The sequence below is a fragment of the Schistocerca americana genome, chromosome 2 (genome assembly GCF_021461395.2).
Source record: "Schistocerca americana isolate TAMUIC-IGC-003095 chromosome 2, iqSchAmer2.1, whole genome shotgun sequence".
NCBI lineage: Eukaryota > Metazoa > Arthropoda > Insecta > Orthoptera > Acrididae > Schistocerca > Schistocerca americana.
The window spans coordinates 203,335,127-203,352,169 of record NC_060120.1 but is presented as its reverse complement, the minus strand read 5'-3'; the positions used below and the strand labels follow the sequence as shown (position 1 = coordinate 203,352,169).

At 40.6% G+C, this 17,043-nt stretch overlaps 1 non-coding gene across 1 annotated transcript; it reads right to left on the bottom strand.

Moving 5' to 3' along the window:
- Positions 1 to 14,063: 14,063 nt before the first annotated feature.
- Positions 14,064 to 14,138, bottom strand: Trnas-cga. Its single transcript has one exon. It is a non-coding gene; the product is annotated as a tRNA-Ser (tRNA).
- Between the last annotated feature and the right edge of the window lie 2,905 nt (positions 14,139 to 17,043).

Below are 17,043 nucleotides of genomic sequence, written 5' to 3'. Positions count from 1 at the left end.
TAGTCGAACTCTTTATTGGACGTCAATCAGTTGTAGAAAAATGGAGTTCTATGTGAAGGAAATTTTGCGAAGAAACACAAGAGGCACATCAATGAGGGAAATAGCTCTAGTTTCTCAGTGGTAGATTTTTCAAATGTTTCACTCTTCTATAAAAGTATATCATGAGTTTATAATTCAATCATCTACTACTATGTATGAGGCGGAAAGCGAACGGAAGCTTTTGTCGATAACTTTGGATTTTGAGCTATTGTAATTACATATTGCTTCTTTATGTTCAGCACTAAATTCTGCAAAAAAAAAATTTATACCTATAAATTTGAGTAAGTTATAGTAGACTGAACATTGGTGATAGAAAATAGGTGTTTTGAGATATGCGTGTTAAGGTTCACATTATACCATTGTTTAATTTGACATATTTAAGAAACAAATTCTGTGTGTGTATTATCCTTAAAATGTTCTTTGTCAAATGGTATAGGATTTTTTAAGTTAACATCGCACATTAAATGGTTAACCTCTTCAGACCTAAATCACATCACTATGTACAAAAGTTTATCATCAAATAGACAGAGCACAAATTGAAAAAATAGCGTACCCCGGATAGCTTTTTTTGACAAAATATTAGTATTTCTATTCTGTCTTATGGCATCTTTTGGACCAAATCTCGATTTGAAGTTATTAATGCGCTCAAAATCACCTAAATTTTTTAAATTATAAAACCCCCAAAACAGATTAATGAGATCACATATTTTTCATGGCCAAAGGATTCGATTTTCTACTTCTAAAATACTTGGGTCAGAATGGGCTCAAGATCGTTGACAAACAGCGTTTTCGCCTCTTTTTTTGGTTCTACATGTATTACAGGCCACTGGAGATGCTTCATAAATAAAAGAAGCTAAACGCATATGGGAAAAAAAAAACAAGCTGCCTTTCATTTATTTGCAAAGACGGAACATACCTTTATGAATAATCTTTTCGTTGTTTTGTTATCCGTGCTGGAATTAGTGAAGCAAGAAGCTCAAACAGGTCCATTTCCTTTGAGAAAGATGCGGTGCATAAATTCATTTGCATCAGTGCCCATTTTGCACTGTGAACCAGCTTTGTAGCTAATAATGAACTCAAAGTGATGTATTTAGTTATGTGAAGTACTTTGTTAGCATAGCTATTGTTCGAGACATTAGCCAGTTATACGTTTTCACAACAACTTCATCTTTCTTGTTTCTAGCAGCAACAGCAGAGTTAAAGAGTGTTCTAGCTGTAGATTTTTGTTGCTACAGTAACGTCAGCTATCAGCTGATGTTTTCTGGCTGCCAACTGCAAATTGGTGACATCTGTAGGCATTTATAACTGTCGTGTCGAAAGGGACCACTTGTCTTGTTTGGCATTGTTGTATTGAACATACGGCAGCTGAGATTTGAGAGAAAAAAAAGGGCTAGCTCTTATATGTTACATCAAAATGACTTTCAACGACCTTTGTACTCTCGAGAGAGAGACTAATTTGGAATAAAAGACCAAGGAAATCTTCGCAAATTACCATAAATACTCAGAACTACTCAGAGTAGTTTTTATTCAAAACTACTTTTAGCTCCTTAAAATGCCTCTAAAATTTAAGACATTCTTATTTGTGAAATACTGCGAATACAGCTGCGACATTTAAAAAAGGGGTATCTTCTCGGGCCAATGTTATTTCTCAATGACGGCTACAGGTTGATTTCCAGCAGACTGACAACGATAGCTTTTCGTGATATTATTGACTCCTATTAGATTCAAACAACTTTCAGTTCGATACGAGTGCTATTATTGACTCCTATTAGATTCAAACAACTTTCAATTCGATACGAGTACGTAAAAAACGAAGTAAAATTAATGCAATGTCCAAAAAACGAAAACAGATGTTTCAGACATTAATTAACGTTTCTACTTGCACTGAAAATTTTACTTCTCTGATAAGAGAATACCTCTTCAGATATATTTGCTTAAGAAATGTTCGATTGTTTTTGGAGTTATGATGTACCACGGGTACAGTACTTATGTTATTACGAAACTTGCAGATTCATATGTATTTTTTGGTTAAGATAGTATGCAAATAAAAAAATAGTACTTGTTTTTGAGGTTTGACGATGATTTCTTACACGAGCAAGCATTTAAGAGTAAATGAGTGGAGCCTGGAGTGTGTAGTTGTATCCTTAGAGTCTTGAAATACGCGGAATCGGACACTTAAGTGGGTCTAAATTTGTGAGACCCATGATCTGAAAATAAGAACTATAGATTTTATATTCCTAAAACTCAAAGACAAAGCTGCTTTATGAATTTCCCAGTACTAATATTTTGGAAAACTACACAACAAATAGCAAAATGGACAGACAGACTGTGAACCGTATGAACATACGGCGGCTGAGATTCGAAAGAAAAAAAAAAGGGCTACCTTTTACATGTTAAATCAAATTAAACTGCCACGACCTTTGTACTCTCTCGAGAGAGACTGATTTGGAATAAAAAACCAAGGAAATCTTCGCAAATTACCAACAACAAATAGTCAGAAGTAAGCGATATGAAGTGGGTCCACCATATATTCTTCTAACGCGTTATACACACACACCAAAAACGCTCTAGTACAGCTGTTGACACTGTCCACTCTTGAGAGTAGCCGCATATATACACGATGAAATGAAATAAATTCTAAGATCTGTCGCAATTTGACACAATTGGACTATACCGAAAAGCGAAAACTTGTGCCGACCCGGGACTCCAATCCGGATTGCCACCGAATTTCCATCTTTTCGCACACTACTTATGTAGCTCCCCATGTCCACCATACTGCTCGCTTCATCACGCTGGATTCCCACAATAGATCAAGAGAGAGAGAGAGAGAGAGAGAGAGAGAGAGAGAGAGAGAGAGCGAGAGAGAGAGAGAGCATCTGCATTGTAATTATCTTAACGGACGTATATATTTTATATCTGTGGTGTCTGTCCTCACGAACATCATCACCGATTTCATGCAGATTTATCCCTTATATTCAGGGTTTGGCCAAGGATTGAAATGACAGTAGTGTGGGCTGCAGATGGCAAAATGTTTAGAAAAAATAGCATTTTTGGAGCGCGTTGGACGAGTCACGAGCCATTTATAGGAGCATAGTTTCTAGGCAGCGGTTGTCGTAGTGGGAAGAGTACAGAACGGTAATTCGAGGGTCGTGTGGAGGAATCATTATGCGCAGACTTTCTTTGTTTTCAGTTTCTACGTTACCTGCACTACAAATTAACCGAAATAATGGTCTGTGTACTGCATTTATTAATACACTACTGGCCATTAAAATTGCTACACCAAGAAGAAATGTAGATGATAATCGGGTATTCATTGGACAAATATGTTATACTAGAACTGACATGTGATAACATTTTCACGCAATTTGGGTGCATAAATCCTGAGAAATCAGTTCCAAGAACAACCACCTCTGGCCGTGATAACGGCCTTGATACGCCTGGGCATTGAGTCAAACAGAGCTTGGATGGCGTGTGCAGGTACAGCTGCCCATGCAGCTTCAACACGATGTCACAGTTTATCAAGAGTAGTGACGAGCGTATTGTGACGAGCCAGTTACTCGGCCACCATTGACCAGACCTTTTCAATAGGTGAGAGATCTGGAGAATGTGCTGGCCAGGGCAGCAGTCGAACATTTTCTGTATCCAGAAAGGCCCGTACAGGACCTGAAACATGCGGTCGTGCATTATCCTGCTGAAATGTAGGGTTTCGCAGCGATGGAATGAAGGGTAGAGCCACGGGTCGTAACATCTGAAATGTAACGTCCACTGTTCAAAGTGCCATCAATGCGAACAAGAGGTGACCGAGACGTGTAACCAATGGCACCCCATACCATCACGTCGGGTGATACGCCAGTATGGCGATGACGAATACAGGCTTCCAATGTGCGTTCACCGCGATATCGCCAAACACGGATGCGACCATCATGATACTGTAAACAGAACCCGGATTCATTCGAAAAAATGACGTTTTGCTATTCGTGCACCCAGATTCGTCGTTGAGTACACCATCGCAGGCGCTCCTGTCTGTGATATAGCTTCAAGGGTAACCGCAGCCATGGTCTCCGAGCTGATAGTCCATGCTACTGCAAACGTCGTCGAACTGTTCGTGCAGATGGTTGTTGTCTTGCAAACGTCCCCATCTGTTGACTCAGGGATCGAGACGCGGCTGCACGATCCGATACAGCCATGCGGATAAGATGACTCTCATCTCGACTGCTAGTGATACGAGGCCGTTGGGATCCAGCACGGCGTTCCGTATTCATTGCAATTCCTGAACCCACCGATTCCATATCCAGCCATTGGATCTCGACCAACGCGAGCAGCAATGTCGCGATACGATAAACAGCAATCGCGATAGGCTACAGTCCGACCTTTATCAAAGTCGGAAACGTGATGGTATGCATTTTTCCTCCTTGCACGAGGCATCACAACAACGTATCACCCGGCAACGCCGGTCAACTGCTGTCGGTGTATGAGAAATCGGTTGGAAAGTTTCCTCATATCAGCACGTTGTAGGTGTCGCCACCGGTGCCAACCTTGTGTGAATGCTCTGAGAAGCTAATCATTTGCATGTCGCAGCATCTTCTTCCTGTCGGTTAAATTTCGTGTCTGTAGCATGTCATCTTCGTGGTGTAGCAATTTAATGGCCAGTAGCGTATTATCATAACAAGCACGAAAAGCAAAGGCAAAAGAACTCTTGAGATTGTTGATATGTTTGCGGCCGGAGTGTTCGAGCGGTTCTAGGCGCTACAGTTTGGAACCGCGCGACCGCTACGGGCGCAGGTTCGAATCTCGCCTCGGGCATGGATGTTTGTGATGTCCTTAGGTTAGTTAGGTTTAAGTAGTTCTAAGTTCTAGGGGACTGACAACCTCAGCAGTTAAGTCCCATAGTGCTCAGAGCCATTTGAACCATTTGTAAATATGTTTCCAAAAAAGCATTGTATTTACAGCGTTCAGGGGGACTTTACAAGTAACTTTCCAATAAGAGATTGTAATTAAGTCGTACAGGAATATGTATTCTGTTGGTTTAATTTTGACCTTCAAGCAACCCTCGACAGCTGCACGCGAACAATAGGTTCGCGGTGCAGGTAAAATCGGCACATCGGCCGTTGGGAATCTACGACTACGGTACTCATTCGTTTGCTATAGTCCGAGTAAAATTACTTGACAGTTGTCATCTGTCTCTTGCTGCTACAGCGTTGCCACATCCGCTGCCGGCTACTGCTCGGTTATAGGCGACACACAGGAAAATGGCGGGTCACTTCACAAATGCTGTTAATGACTATCGCGCAGCGATGTTGGTACTAGAAAACTACGATCAACGATCTGCGCCAGAATTAAAATCACGATAGCTTTGTTCAGGGCGTTTAACGCCAACCGCTACGAGCGAATAAGACAGAAAAAGTTCATTATATATTTGTCTGCATAGCCATCACCCGCAACAAAATTTCAGTTTTAGCGATAAAAGCAAACTTTAATCCCTCGCTTTCATTTGTTATCTGAAAGTATCCTCATATGCGCCTTACCAACCGATGAGCAGTCCTGATTGACACTTGTTTGTAGATTATGAGTCACACAAGCAGATTCCAAATGAAAAAATAATGATAGGATGAAAAATAAGAACAAATAAAAAAAGTCAATACGATGATGAAAATGACGTGGCAAAGTATTAGAAATAAAAAAAATGCATTTAAACTAATTAACCGAAAAAAATATGACCGAAATCTTGAGTTTCGATTTAGAAAACTGAAAAATTTCGCTGCAATTGGCAAAATTCGAACCGTCGAACTTCTTCACGGTGTGTTTATAAGATGACCACAACTCTATGCCATTACACTGTAAACGCCTCTTGTACGAGTAATTATAGCTCTGATGGATCACGCCCAATGATTAATTGCCAATCTTAAAAAATTCGGCTTCACGCAATGTCTTGCGAAGTTTATCTGATGTAAGTATATCTCTGTGTTTATAATAACCGTATAAGCGACGGTAAATAGCGTCTTGTGCGGAAGGAACCAATAGTATTTAGTTAGTTTTTTATATGAAACCTGTGCATTTTGTTAGCATCGCGTCGGCTTCTGTCTGTGCGTGTATGTGTGTGTCTATTTCGTTATCATGGCATCGTTTTGTGTGTGTGTGTGTGTGATTTGTTTTTGGTGTGGTTATCACGTGAGCTGAACTACGAAATAAAAAGGTCAGACCTAGGATTCGGGATCGAAACACCTTAAGAAAGAATGCCGGACAAGGAAATGGAAGTGAAATAATTGTTGCGGCAGTTTGGCAACGGAAAACTGTTCGGGCGTGACGTTGAGAGCTCTGATTGGAGGAAACCAGCTACAACGCGTGAAGTGCCAACAATCGACTGAATTTACTCAAACTTAAGCTCTCTACAAGTACCCTGAATTTTTCTAGAATATTGTGAGAACGCGTTGAGAATATTTTTTCTCCTACAGAAACTTTAAAACAACCACGTAATTGTAAAAATGAGTCAAAATGCCGAGAAAGTGACGCTTCCCACGTTTTTACGGTGAATATCGCCGCAGCATGTGTAAATCAACTGTAAAATTATAGAACTATCTAATTTCGTACACGAAATTCTCTTGTTTGCATTATAATCCCTTCCTCGAAACTTATTTGCAGTTCCAAATTTTTCTCTGCCTTTCCTTTTCATGTAACTTATGAAAATATTAACAACTACAATAACGGAAAATATTGAAACATTTGAGAAACGTCTTGTTAGCCCCTTGCGTTGCTGATAAAATTATTTATTTAGACAGCCAGTCTTGGTCAGCTGACCATCGCCAGGTTCATAAAAGTATTCACAGCATCATATTAGGTGAAATATAACATCATTAACGTCCTACTGGTTAAAACATGTATTAGACACTGTTATCATATCGTAATACACATTTCATCGTCAATGTACAGATTCATTACCACATACAGCACTGCTTCGACACTACGACACTCGCAGTATCCCTTTCCGTACTCTTTCCACTGCGCAGTCCGGCCCCGGTAACTGAGTGGTCAGCGTGACGGAACGTCAATTCTAAGATCCCGGGTTCGATTCCCGGCTGGGTCGGAGATTTTCTCCGCTCAGGGATTGGCTGTTGTGTTGTCCTAATCATAATCATTTCATCTCCATCGACGCGCAGGTCGCCGTAGTGGCGTCAAATCGAAAGACCTGCACGAGTCGAACGGTCTACCCGACGGGGGCCTTGGCCACACGACATTTCATTTAATTTTTCCACTGCGCCAAGCTCTGCCTGGAATCTACGCTAACGTGAATGACTAATGCATCTCCCAACCCGCGCCAAAAATGCTATTTCTTCTAAGCGCTTCGCTATCTGGACCTTCCGCTTCTGGTAATGTCAATTCTGGCCAGGCCGTGCATATACCATAAATTTTGTGGCGGCCGTCGTAATCTTGATACTTCTTGGCTAGTAGGTTGTGGTTAGTCATCGTTCCCAACATTCGTTTCTTTCCGATTTCAGGACGCTGTAAATGTTAATTTCTTTGTGAGAAGACGCCACAATCTACCGTCTTTAAAATTCGTCGTAAAACAGGGTTCATAGTGGAACTGAATATTTTGTAGTATCTTTCCTCTTTAGCTTCGATGGATTAATCAGTGAATAATGACGACAATCTTTAAGCAAGTCCTGTCGAAATTAATTTTATGCTCTTGAAAGTAAGTTAAATTCAGGTCACAAGTTATTTTTGCGATTTATTGTAAAATCAATGTTCATTAATTATGGCAGTCAATGATCTTATGCCTGTATTAATTTTCGTTCGATTTGACGAAAAAATGACAATCGTTGCGCTGTGCTGTCCAGTGTAGTGATAAAATATAATTGAAGTTCTGAGAGTTCAAGTTTTGAACTAGCTGCTGTCCACTGAAATTCCCTATTCACTTCTCTAAATTCACTTAAAATTTTTAATTATCAATTCTTTAAAATAACAACACTTTTCCCTCTCACAAAAAATGGTTCAAATGGCTCTGAGCACTATGGGACTTAACATCTGTGGTCATCAGTCCCCTAGAACTTAGAACTAATTAAACGTAACTAATCTAAGGACATCACACACATCCATGCCCGAGGCAGGATTCGAACCTGCGACCGTAGCAGCCGCGCGGTTCCTGACTGAGCGCCTAGAACCGCGAGACCACCGCGGCCGGCGCCTCTCACAAAGTTGACTACCTTCAGGAAAAGTGGGAGTTACTTCTGAAATCAGAGTTTTGAATACTTTCACGCCATATATATTTTCACAATTAAGTCATAAGCGCTCACACGAGCTAACACAATACAGGCAACGTGAGACAAGATGAGCTGAGACAAACTGAAGAGAGATACTATTGTCTCGACTATTTATAGACTTATCGAAAAGTTGGTGTAACTATAACTTCTTACGCCTAGAAGTTCTCAGTATACTACTTATTTAAGAATAACCATTTCAAAAGAACAATCCATAATTACAAAAAGTAATAACGAAATTGTTTACAATCGTGGCTTACGACCGTATGAGAAGCTTCGATTTGGACGAAATCGGTTTTTACATTTGATCGGGTGAAATGGTTACAAATAGTTTGAAACCCTGTATTACCAACGCTTTCTTTCTTCTCAAAAACAGCCGAATACAGGAGCAGAAGACAAAATATCTGTATGGTATGAAGCAATTAGTTTTCTGACAACTTGTGGAATTTTTTATGTTTATTTTGTATGAAGTTACTGACATTTCTATTCATAATGTCTGGTTTTTGCACAAAATGAAAGTATTGTTCGTACCTCTTTATTAGTATTCTGTCATTCCAGTATCTTTGTCATTCATCGTACTTTCATGCGAAAGGCCGACACACATCTTATCTTTCAAAAGATGTGTATGGATTTTTTTTGTATTCTTAAAACAGCTTTACATATAGAATGAAATATTACTTGCTTTCAAATATCTTTCGGTGTGTCCAAACGCTACACGAGATTTCACCTTTTTGATAAAGAAACATTTATTGAAAATATTGCATTTAAGATAAAATAAATTGAACAATGTTCTAGATTTCTTCTCCAAATGGATACTGCCATTAATGTGCTGACCGAGGTGTTGCTTTGAATGTAATGATTTCATCCACTGTCTATATCATCTATGGTCTAAACTAAGGCCGTATACCTCTGTCAGCGTTCAGCAAACGCAGTCGGGAAAACAAATGCGACACGAAACTGAGTAGTGCTGAATGAAAGCTTGAGGACAAAGAGTACAGTTGACGTTGACGTTTTCAGTAACAAGAGTCGTGAGCGAATGGAACAAGTTAGCTTCCGCACCACTGACTTTTGTACTGTTTTCCAGTTTGTTTTTTTTTATTGCGAAATACATAGATAAACGGCGGTAAGAAATAAAATGAAATGCGACTATTCTGTAACGAACCAACGGCGACCAGGGTACATAACACTAAAATTCTCAGATAATATCCCTGAACAACCACCGCAATTTTGTCGGTCGAGTTCGATTTCAAATCGTGTATGCTACGCATGTTAAAAGCTGTGTTGCCGTTCATATGCCACGTGTTTCCATCGTCGTGTGTATGCCCAGTGCGTCCATGAGCCATGGGAAGCCTTTTCTTTCTCTAAAGATTTCCAGTTTACAAGAGTTTTTGCACACTTCAAAATGATAAACTGTTACAGCAACAACGGCATTTTATATTTATTCAAATGCATCTAATTATAGTTCGGCTCTGTAATGCACCGCACTAATTAAAGAAAAGGAAAAAAAATTGAAAACGAAATAGCTTTTAAAAAAATTTAATTGAAGTGAATACAAAATTGTGGATTTAGAGGTCTCTGCAGATACACTGAAGCAAATAACAACTGTGCATGATAGTTCTTACTCTTTATCAAAATTGACTGTTCCGCTACTTCATTTATGTGGTGTTTAAATCCGAAAAAAGTGGCAACGTCTTCCTGTAAACAGTCGAGCATTATTACACCTTGGAAGAGACGGACAGCAGCTTTATAGTCGGTGACGTCTACGCCGTGCCTGCGGGAGCGCGCTGCTCACCTGTTCGGGACGAGCACGGGTCCAGCTGACCGCTGACAGGTGACAGAAGACGGTGCCGGAGCGCGCGCGCACACACTGTTGCTACGATAGCGGCCGCGCTGCAGACAAACTACTGTCGCGTGAGGCAGTGGCTGCTGCGGCGCCAGCAACAGGCGGCCGACGCCAGCGCCGCCACGCGGCCGCGGCGCGCTGCAGCGTGCGGATGCTCCGTGCCTCAACCTAACGCAGCAGGACGTCTGCGGAAAAAAAAGTATTCACGATGAGGCGCTTGAGGTCGAATTAGTGGCGCATGCGGTTTAGTTCTTTCATGCTCTCCGCTTCTGACCTCTCATACCTCTCCCTGTCTTGTGTCTAGTGACAAACAGGTCACCTCAAAGACAAAATGGGATCTCTCCACAATACTGCGCGAGCCGATACGTAGGAGAAACAGTCTCCCATTTCTGATAATCTTCTTCTTCTTAACAGTCGCTTTGGCCTGGGAGACCATATGCACTATCTACTTTCCTCCACCAATCACTTCTGTTGCTGGCTTTCGTAGCCACTCTCCGTATAATCGTTGATATCATCTATATTGTCCTCGGCATTCACATCACCTTCTGCCCTTCAAGGAACCTGAGAATACTACTTACGGAAATCTTCCACCCTACTTTTCTGTCCTGCCCCATCAATCTTCTTTTCTTCATCCCGCAGCCAGTATCATCTTATGAGTATATCTTTGTCAGTTCGCGTTTCAATTTTTCCTTAATCTCTGTCTCTCGAAGACTGTCAGTTTTGTTCATTTGCTGTGCTCGATTTAAAAGCTACTGGATATTTGCGATCTGTTAAGCAACAGTGTGGTCGGCATTACAGACAGCTAATCGTTCTCAAATGGTTCAAATGGCTCTGAGCGATATGGGACTTAACTTCTGAGGTCATCAGTCCCCTAGAACTTAGAACTACTTAAACCTAACTGACCTAAGGACATCACATACATCCATGCCCGAGGCAGGATTCGAACCTGCGACCGTAGCGGTCGCGCGGTTCCAGACTATAGCGCCTAGAACCGCTCGGTCAACGCGGCCGGCGGTAATCGTTCTCTCACAGCCCACTAGAGGGAACCTTAGTCCTTTATGCAATGTCCACAAAGCATTAGTTTAATCTGAATTGTCGACTGAGACTTGCGCGTATTTATTGCTACTTCAAAAGCACAGAAAATGTTACAAGTTAATAAAAAATGCCGACTGCCAAATGTTCCTCGACAAAAATCAAGGTTGTATACTGCAAGAGAACAATGATCCGAAGCATTTCAGAAAGCTTTGCAGCAACTTGAAAAAGGAGAAACGTGTGCAGGTAATGGATTGGCCCTCACAGTCACCTGACACTAATCGTATTCAAAACGTATGGTTGCAAGGGAAAAGGATCTTCACTTTGAAACAGCTGTCAACGCACATTCCACATATTTGGATGTCACTTGCTCGTGAATAGGCGGAAAACTTCGTTTCAAACTTGCTTCGGAGATGCTAATCAATTATCGACGCTGTGGATAACAGGACGTATTAATAACTGTAAGTGCACTTTTCTTTTTTTCATATGAGATGTATGTATATATTTTAGTTGTCAAATAAATTTTTCTGCTGATTAACATAACCACGGTCATACTTAACAGATTGTACATTGTGGTATATCCTAATTTTAATTCTCGAAACAGCTCTGCTGTACAAACCGTCCCGTATTCCATTTGCCTCAACAGTCCTTGCCGCAATGTCAATTTCCATTCTTTTCTGTTTGATAAAGATGATTCTAAAATATTTAAATAGTCTATTTTTTAAAAGTTATTTCATCAACTGTCTATTATGTACCATTGTTAAATGCCTTGCTCACTATCACGTACTCTAATTTCTCCTCGTTAATTTGCAAGCCTCCGTTCCTCGCAATAGTCCTCGAATATTTTCTCATGAACTGCAAGTCATCTTTTTTGTCACTTATTAGAACAGCATCATCCGCATGTGTAAGCCCATTTATTGTGTTATTAGTCCATTTCGGCCTAATTTTTGTGTTCTCTGTCTGCCTCTTCTAAAATTAAATTAAAAAATATCGAAGATAATGCGTATCCTTGTCTAAGACCTGTTCTGACTTCAAAATTCTGTGACTGACCTTTGCTCTGCAGTAAGTCTTCTGTAAACACGTCTCTACTTGTCGTATTAACTTTTGTGAGAACTGAAACTATTTCAAAATAATCGTGATTGCGCCCATGTGTATGCTGTCATAATCTTTACTGAAGCCAGCGAAAATCATATGAATGTCAACGTTATGTGTACACACTTTCTCGGTTATCATACAGCAGTACTCTCTGTTTGAAAAAGGTACCTTGCGTGTTCATCATCTACATGTCAATGGTAATTCAAAAAACACGTTTACAAATTGATATGGCAAATCGGGCATAAAACAATGATCAGTAGTCATGCGTAAACCGGAGGTCGAAAACGCCACGAGATGTCGCTACGGCCACCTGTGGTTGGCTTCGTCGGAGACTGTTTAATTGGGCCGTACATTCTCCCAGACCGACATGACGTGAAACGTATGTCTTATTCCTGCGAGATGTTCTACCGGACCGGACGTGCTGAATGATGTTCCCATGCCTATGCGTCGCTGCATTCGATTTCAACAAGATGGAGTCCCCGCGCATCTCACAAGGGGACCTCCCCATCGCACCCCCCTCAGATTTAGTTATAAGTTGGCACAGTGGATAGGCCTTGAAAAACTGAACACAGATCAATTGAGAAAACAGGAAGAAGTTGTGTAGAACTGTGAAAAAATAAGCGAAATATACAAACTGAGTAGTTCAAGGGAAGATAAGCAACAATAAGGACAACAGTAACGTAGGAGCGCCGTGGTCCCGTAACGTGAGCAGCTGCGGAACGAAAGGTCCTAGGTTCAAATCTTCCATCAAGCGTAAATTTTAATTTTTTATTTTCAGTTTATGTGACAAACTCTTATGTTTTCATCACCTTTTTGGGAGTGATTATCACATCCACAAGAAAACCTAAATCGGACAAGGTAGAAGAATCTTTTTACCCATTCGGCAAGTGTACAAGTTAGGTAGGTCGACAACATATTCCTGTCATGTGACGCACATGCCGTCACCAGTGTCGTATAGAATATATCAGATGTGTTTTCCTGTGGAGGAATCGGTTGACCTATGACCTTACGATCAAATGTTTTCTGTTCCCATTGGAGAGGCACGTCCTTTCGTCTACTAATCGCACGGTTTTGCAGTGCGGTCGCAAAACACACACACTAAACTTATTACAGTGAACAGAGATGTCAATGAACGAACGGACAGATAATAACTATGCAAAAATAAAGAAAGTAAAATTTTCAGTCGAGGGAAGACTTGAACCAAGAATCTCTCGTTCAGCAGCTGCTCACGCTACCACGGGACCACGGCGCTTCTAAGCACACTTCGTCCATGATGTTGCTTATGTCACCCATGGACTACTCAGTTTGTATATTTTGCTTATTTTTTCACACTTCCACACAACTTCTTCCTGTTTTCTCAATTGATCTGTGTTCAGTTTATCAAGGCCTGTCCACTGTGCCAACTTATAACTAAATCTGAGGGGGGTGCGATGGGGAGGTTCCCTTGTCAGCAGATATTTGGGGACAAATCTGCAGGCAACCTTACCTGCTCGCTGGATTGGTCGCGGTGCCATTTATTGCAGACATGTGAGGACACATCAAACACTGAGCTCCAGCAGTGGGAGTCCATTTGTAGCACATGATTAAACAGCTGCAACGCTATTTAGTAGCCCAGGACGGCCGTTGCGACCCCAGGTTCCTATGTGATCACTGGTTCTTGTTGTATGCTCGATGAGCCACGTAAGTTTGTAAACGTGTTTCTGGGTTACCCTGTATTCAACGTATCTATACACCGAAAGCCACTTCACTATGTGTGGCTGAGGATAATTCTGATATGCAACTTCCTGGCGCATTAAAACTGTGTGCCGGACCGAGACTCGAACTCGGGACCTTTGCCTTTCGCGGGCAAGCGCTCTACCAACTGAGCTACCCAAGCACAACTCACGCCCCGTCCTCACAGCTTTACTTCTGCCAGTACCTCGTCTCCTACCTTCTAAGCTTTACAGAAGCTCTCTTGCAGTGTGCTGAGAAGCTGTAAATTTTAATAACATACAAAAAAGATTTGCTGAAAGAATAAAGGCATGTGATAAGTGCCAGAGGGTGAAGGTGATGAATTGCACGAACCGTGGCCCTATGCAGAGCATAAGACCTAACGATGTGCTGGATTTGATTTGTACGGACCTCTATGGTCCACTGCCCAAGACTTCAGGGAATTTCGCGTACATATTACTGGTGCTAGAAACATTTTCTAAGTTCATCGAGTTATATTCGACAAGAAAGGCAACAGCTAGAGCGGTTTATAACAGTTTTGTTAATGATTACTTTGCGCACGTCGGCAAAACCAAAAGCGATTTTTTCCGATAACGGAGCGCAACTAACTTCCAAATTTTGGAATGAAGAGTAATGGCATTGAAGTAATACATATTTCGGCCTATTGCCCACGCGGGAATCCCGCGGAACGGTACATGTGTGAATTAGGTCGGCTTTGCCGAACGTATTGTCACCACAATCAGAGATCGTGGGGCAATTACGTCTGTGAATTGCAGAAAATAATGAACGCCTTGACGCATGAATCCACGGGCCACACTCCGGAAGAAATACTATTAGACCGTAAGTCTAAAAGTTTAGTGGAAGAAATGATTGATTTCCCTCCGACAGTTGATATTAACCTTGCAGTAAGGAAAGAACACCTACGAGAAATAATGAAAAAGAAAGCTGAAGCGTGAATACGGCGTCATGACGCTAAAGCGCGGTTTGCCAGATTTGCTATTGGCGGTCTTGTTAAAGCACACGAAACGTCAAGCGAGATCGGCCACGAAATTTCAAAATTTAAATTCATTTACAATGTACCTCATACTAACGCTTACTGTCTAGCTTTTCCTATATCAGGCAAGCTGATAGGTGTGCGTAATATTGTCGATTTAAAATTGTACCAGTCAAGGACTAATTAGTCCGAAATGAAAAGAGAAACCAAGTCATTACGTGCTATTCTAGTATTAGTGAGTTTGTGAACTTTGTATATGTACGTATTATGTTAAAATTTTATTGTAATCTGTATGATGTGAGTTATTACCGATGCACTTAGACGAACTGTAAGTTTCAGGTCTGTGTACACGTGTGTATTAACGGACGGTGTTGAGTTATCCACTGTGATGGAATTCAAAAGAGGACTCCTTGAGGTTACAAGGGAGTGAGTAACAACAATTTGAGTGGAAGTTCTGGAATGCCACTGCATACACAAACACGGAGAACTAACGTGCCGCTGTAGCGCACGCAACAATGCTCCACTTGAACTGAGTCGTTGCCGGCTATTGTAGCGGTGCGGCGATCTTTGTGAATGTGCGTGTGCAACGCGAATTGGTTTTCTTTCAACGCCAGCTGTTAAAGGTTTTGATGTAAATGTTTATGTTTGGTATCGGCGTGATTTCAAACACAATCACTCGCGCAATACGAGAGGACACTTGAAAAAAATTCATGTTCGTTATACATATTTATGTAATGAATTTTGTAATTACTATTTCTTATCCTGTTCTGAAAGTTTTTTGCTATTCTTTACGTACCGTTAAATGACGCTTGAATTTTTCTATGCCAATATTGAGTATGTTTTTCATAATATTTGTAGTAATTTTAAACTTACTGATTTCTTGAAGGAAGTGTTTGTTTTTAAGATGTGTTGTCATGCTGCAATGTTTTGAGTAATAATGACACAGGGTCGTCGTGTAAATAACGTGTCCCCTACATAACTGCAACAATTATTTGAATTGATAACCCAGCGATTATTGGATTTTATGCAGACAAAATTGTTTAGCTGTATGCACCTGCATTTCCGTTTGTTTAAATTTTAGGACATTCCCTGAATTTGGTTCCCTCCGGAAAAAAAAAGTCTTGAAATGTGGGGCACGTGTAACACCGAAAATGCAGGATGCATGGCACCTGCTATCGTTATATAACTTTTTTTGAATTGTATGTAAATATTTGTAATTTAAAGGCATTCTTTAAATAAGTAAGGACATTGCCTTACTGTATGTGTACATTTAGGTAGAAGTCTGTTGACGATTCATTGTATTAATCTGTGTTATACTGTGAAACTTATAAGCTCTGAGAAAAAGCCAAAGGAATTGTTATTTGCCGGCCAGATGTCTAGAGCAGGAGTACGGACAGTCGATGGGCGGAAGAGGCTGTATTAATTACGATTGCCCGTTCCTATGATTAGCCGTGGCTCCATAATATGCTACCGTATTCAGCAACAGCAGCAAGTTCCAGCAACACAGTTTCGTCGTCGGCTCCGAGTTTCGTCGTATGCACAGCACTGAAGTAAGACTGTTCATTGGTAGAAAGTTTTAACGGCTATCCCAGCCGATTGATAAGATTTATTTAAATAATAATCAGTTAAACTCAGGGCGATTGTGTCCTTATTGCCCCCAGACATTGTTACCAAGCAGGATCCTTCTTCCTTTTTTTTCCCTAATATGCTAACTCAGTGTCATAAGAAACAAACTGAATAGTTACAGCCAGTTTATTAATGAATAATTTCTCTTTTAAGAATTTTAGCCTCAGTCTACCTTCAATTAACTGTTGTACAACAGAAGATTTAGTGTATCACTAAAGTAATGCAATTTCATTTTTCAAGTTTGAGATTCAATCACTGGAAAAAAATCCAAATCTAAAGAAATGCACAAATTAAGAGAACGGAAGTTTTATTTATTTTACATATAGCTTGGAGCACATGGCTGTTTGGTTTGGTACATATTCCACTTTAATTTTGTTCAAGTCAGTAAAATAAGGCTCAGTTGTTCAGACAATAATTTTTTTTATTTTTTTTTATTTTATTTTATTTTTTTA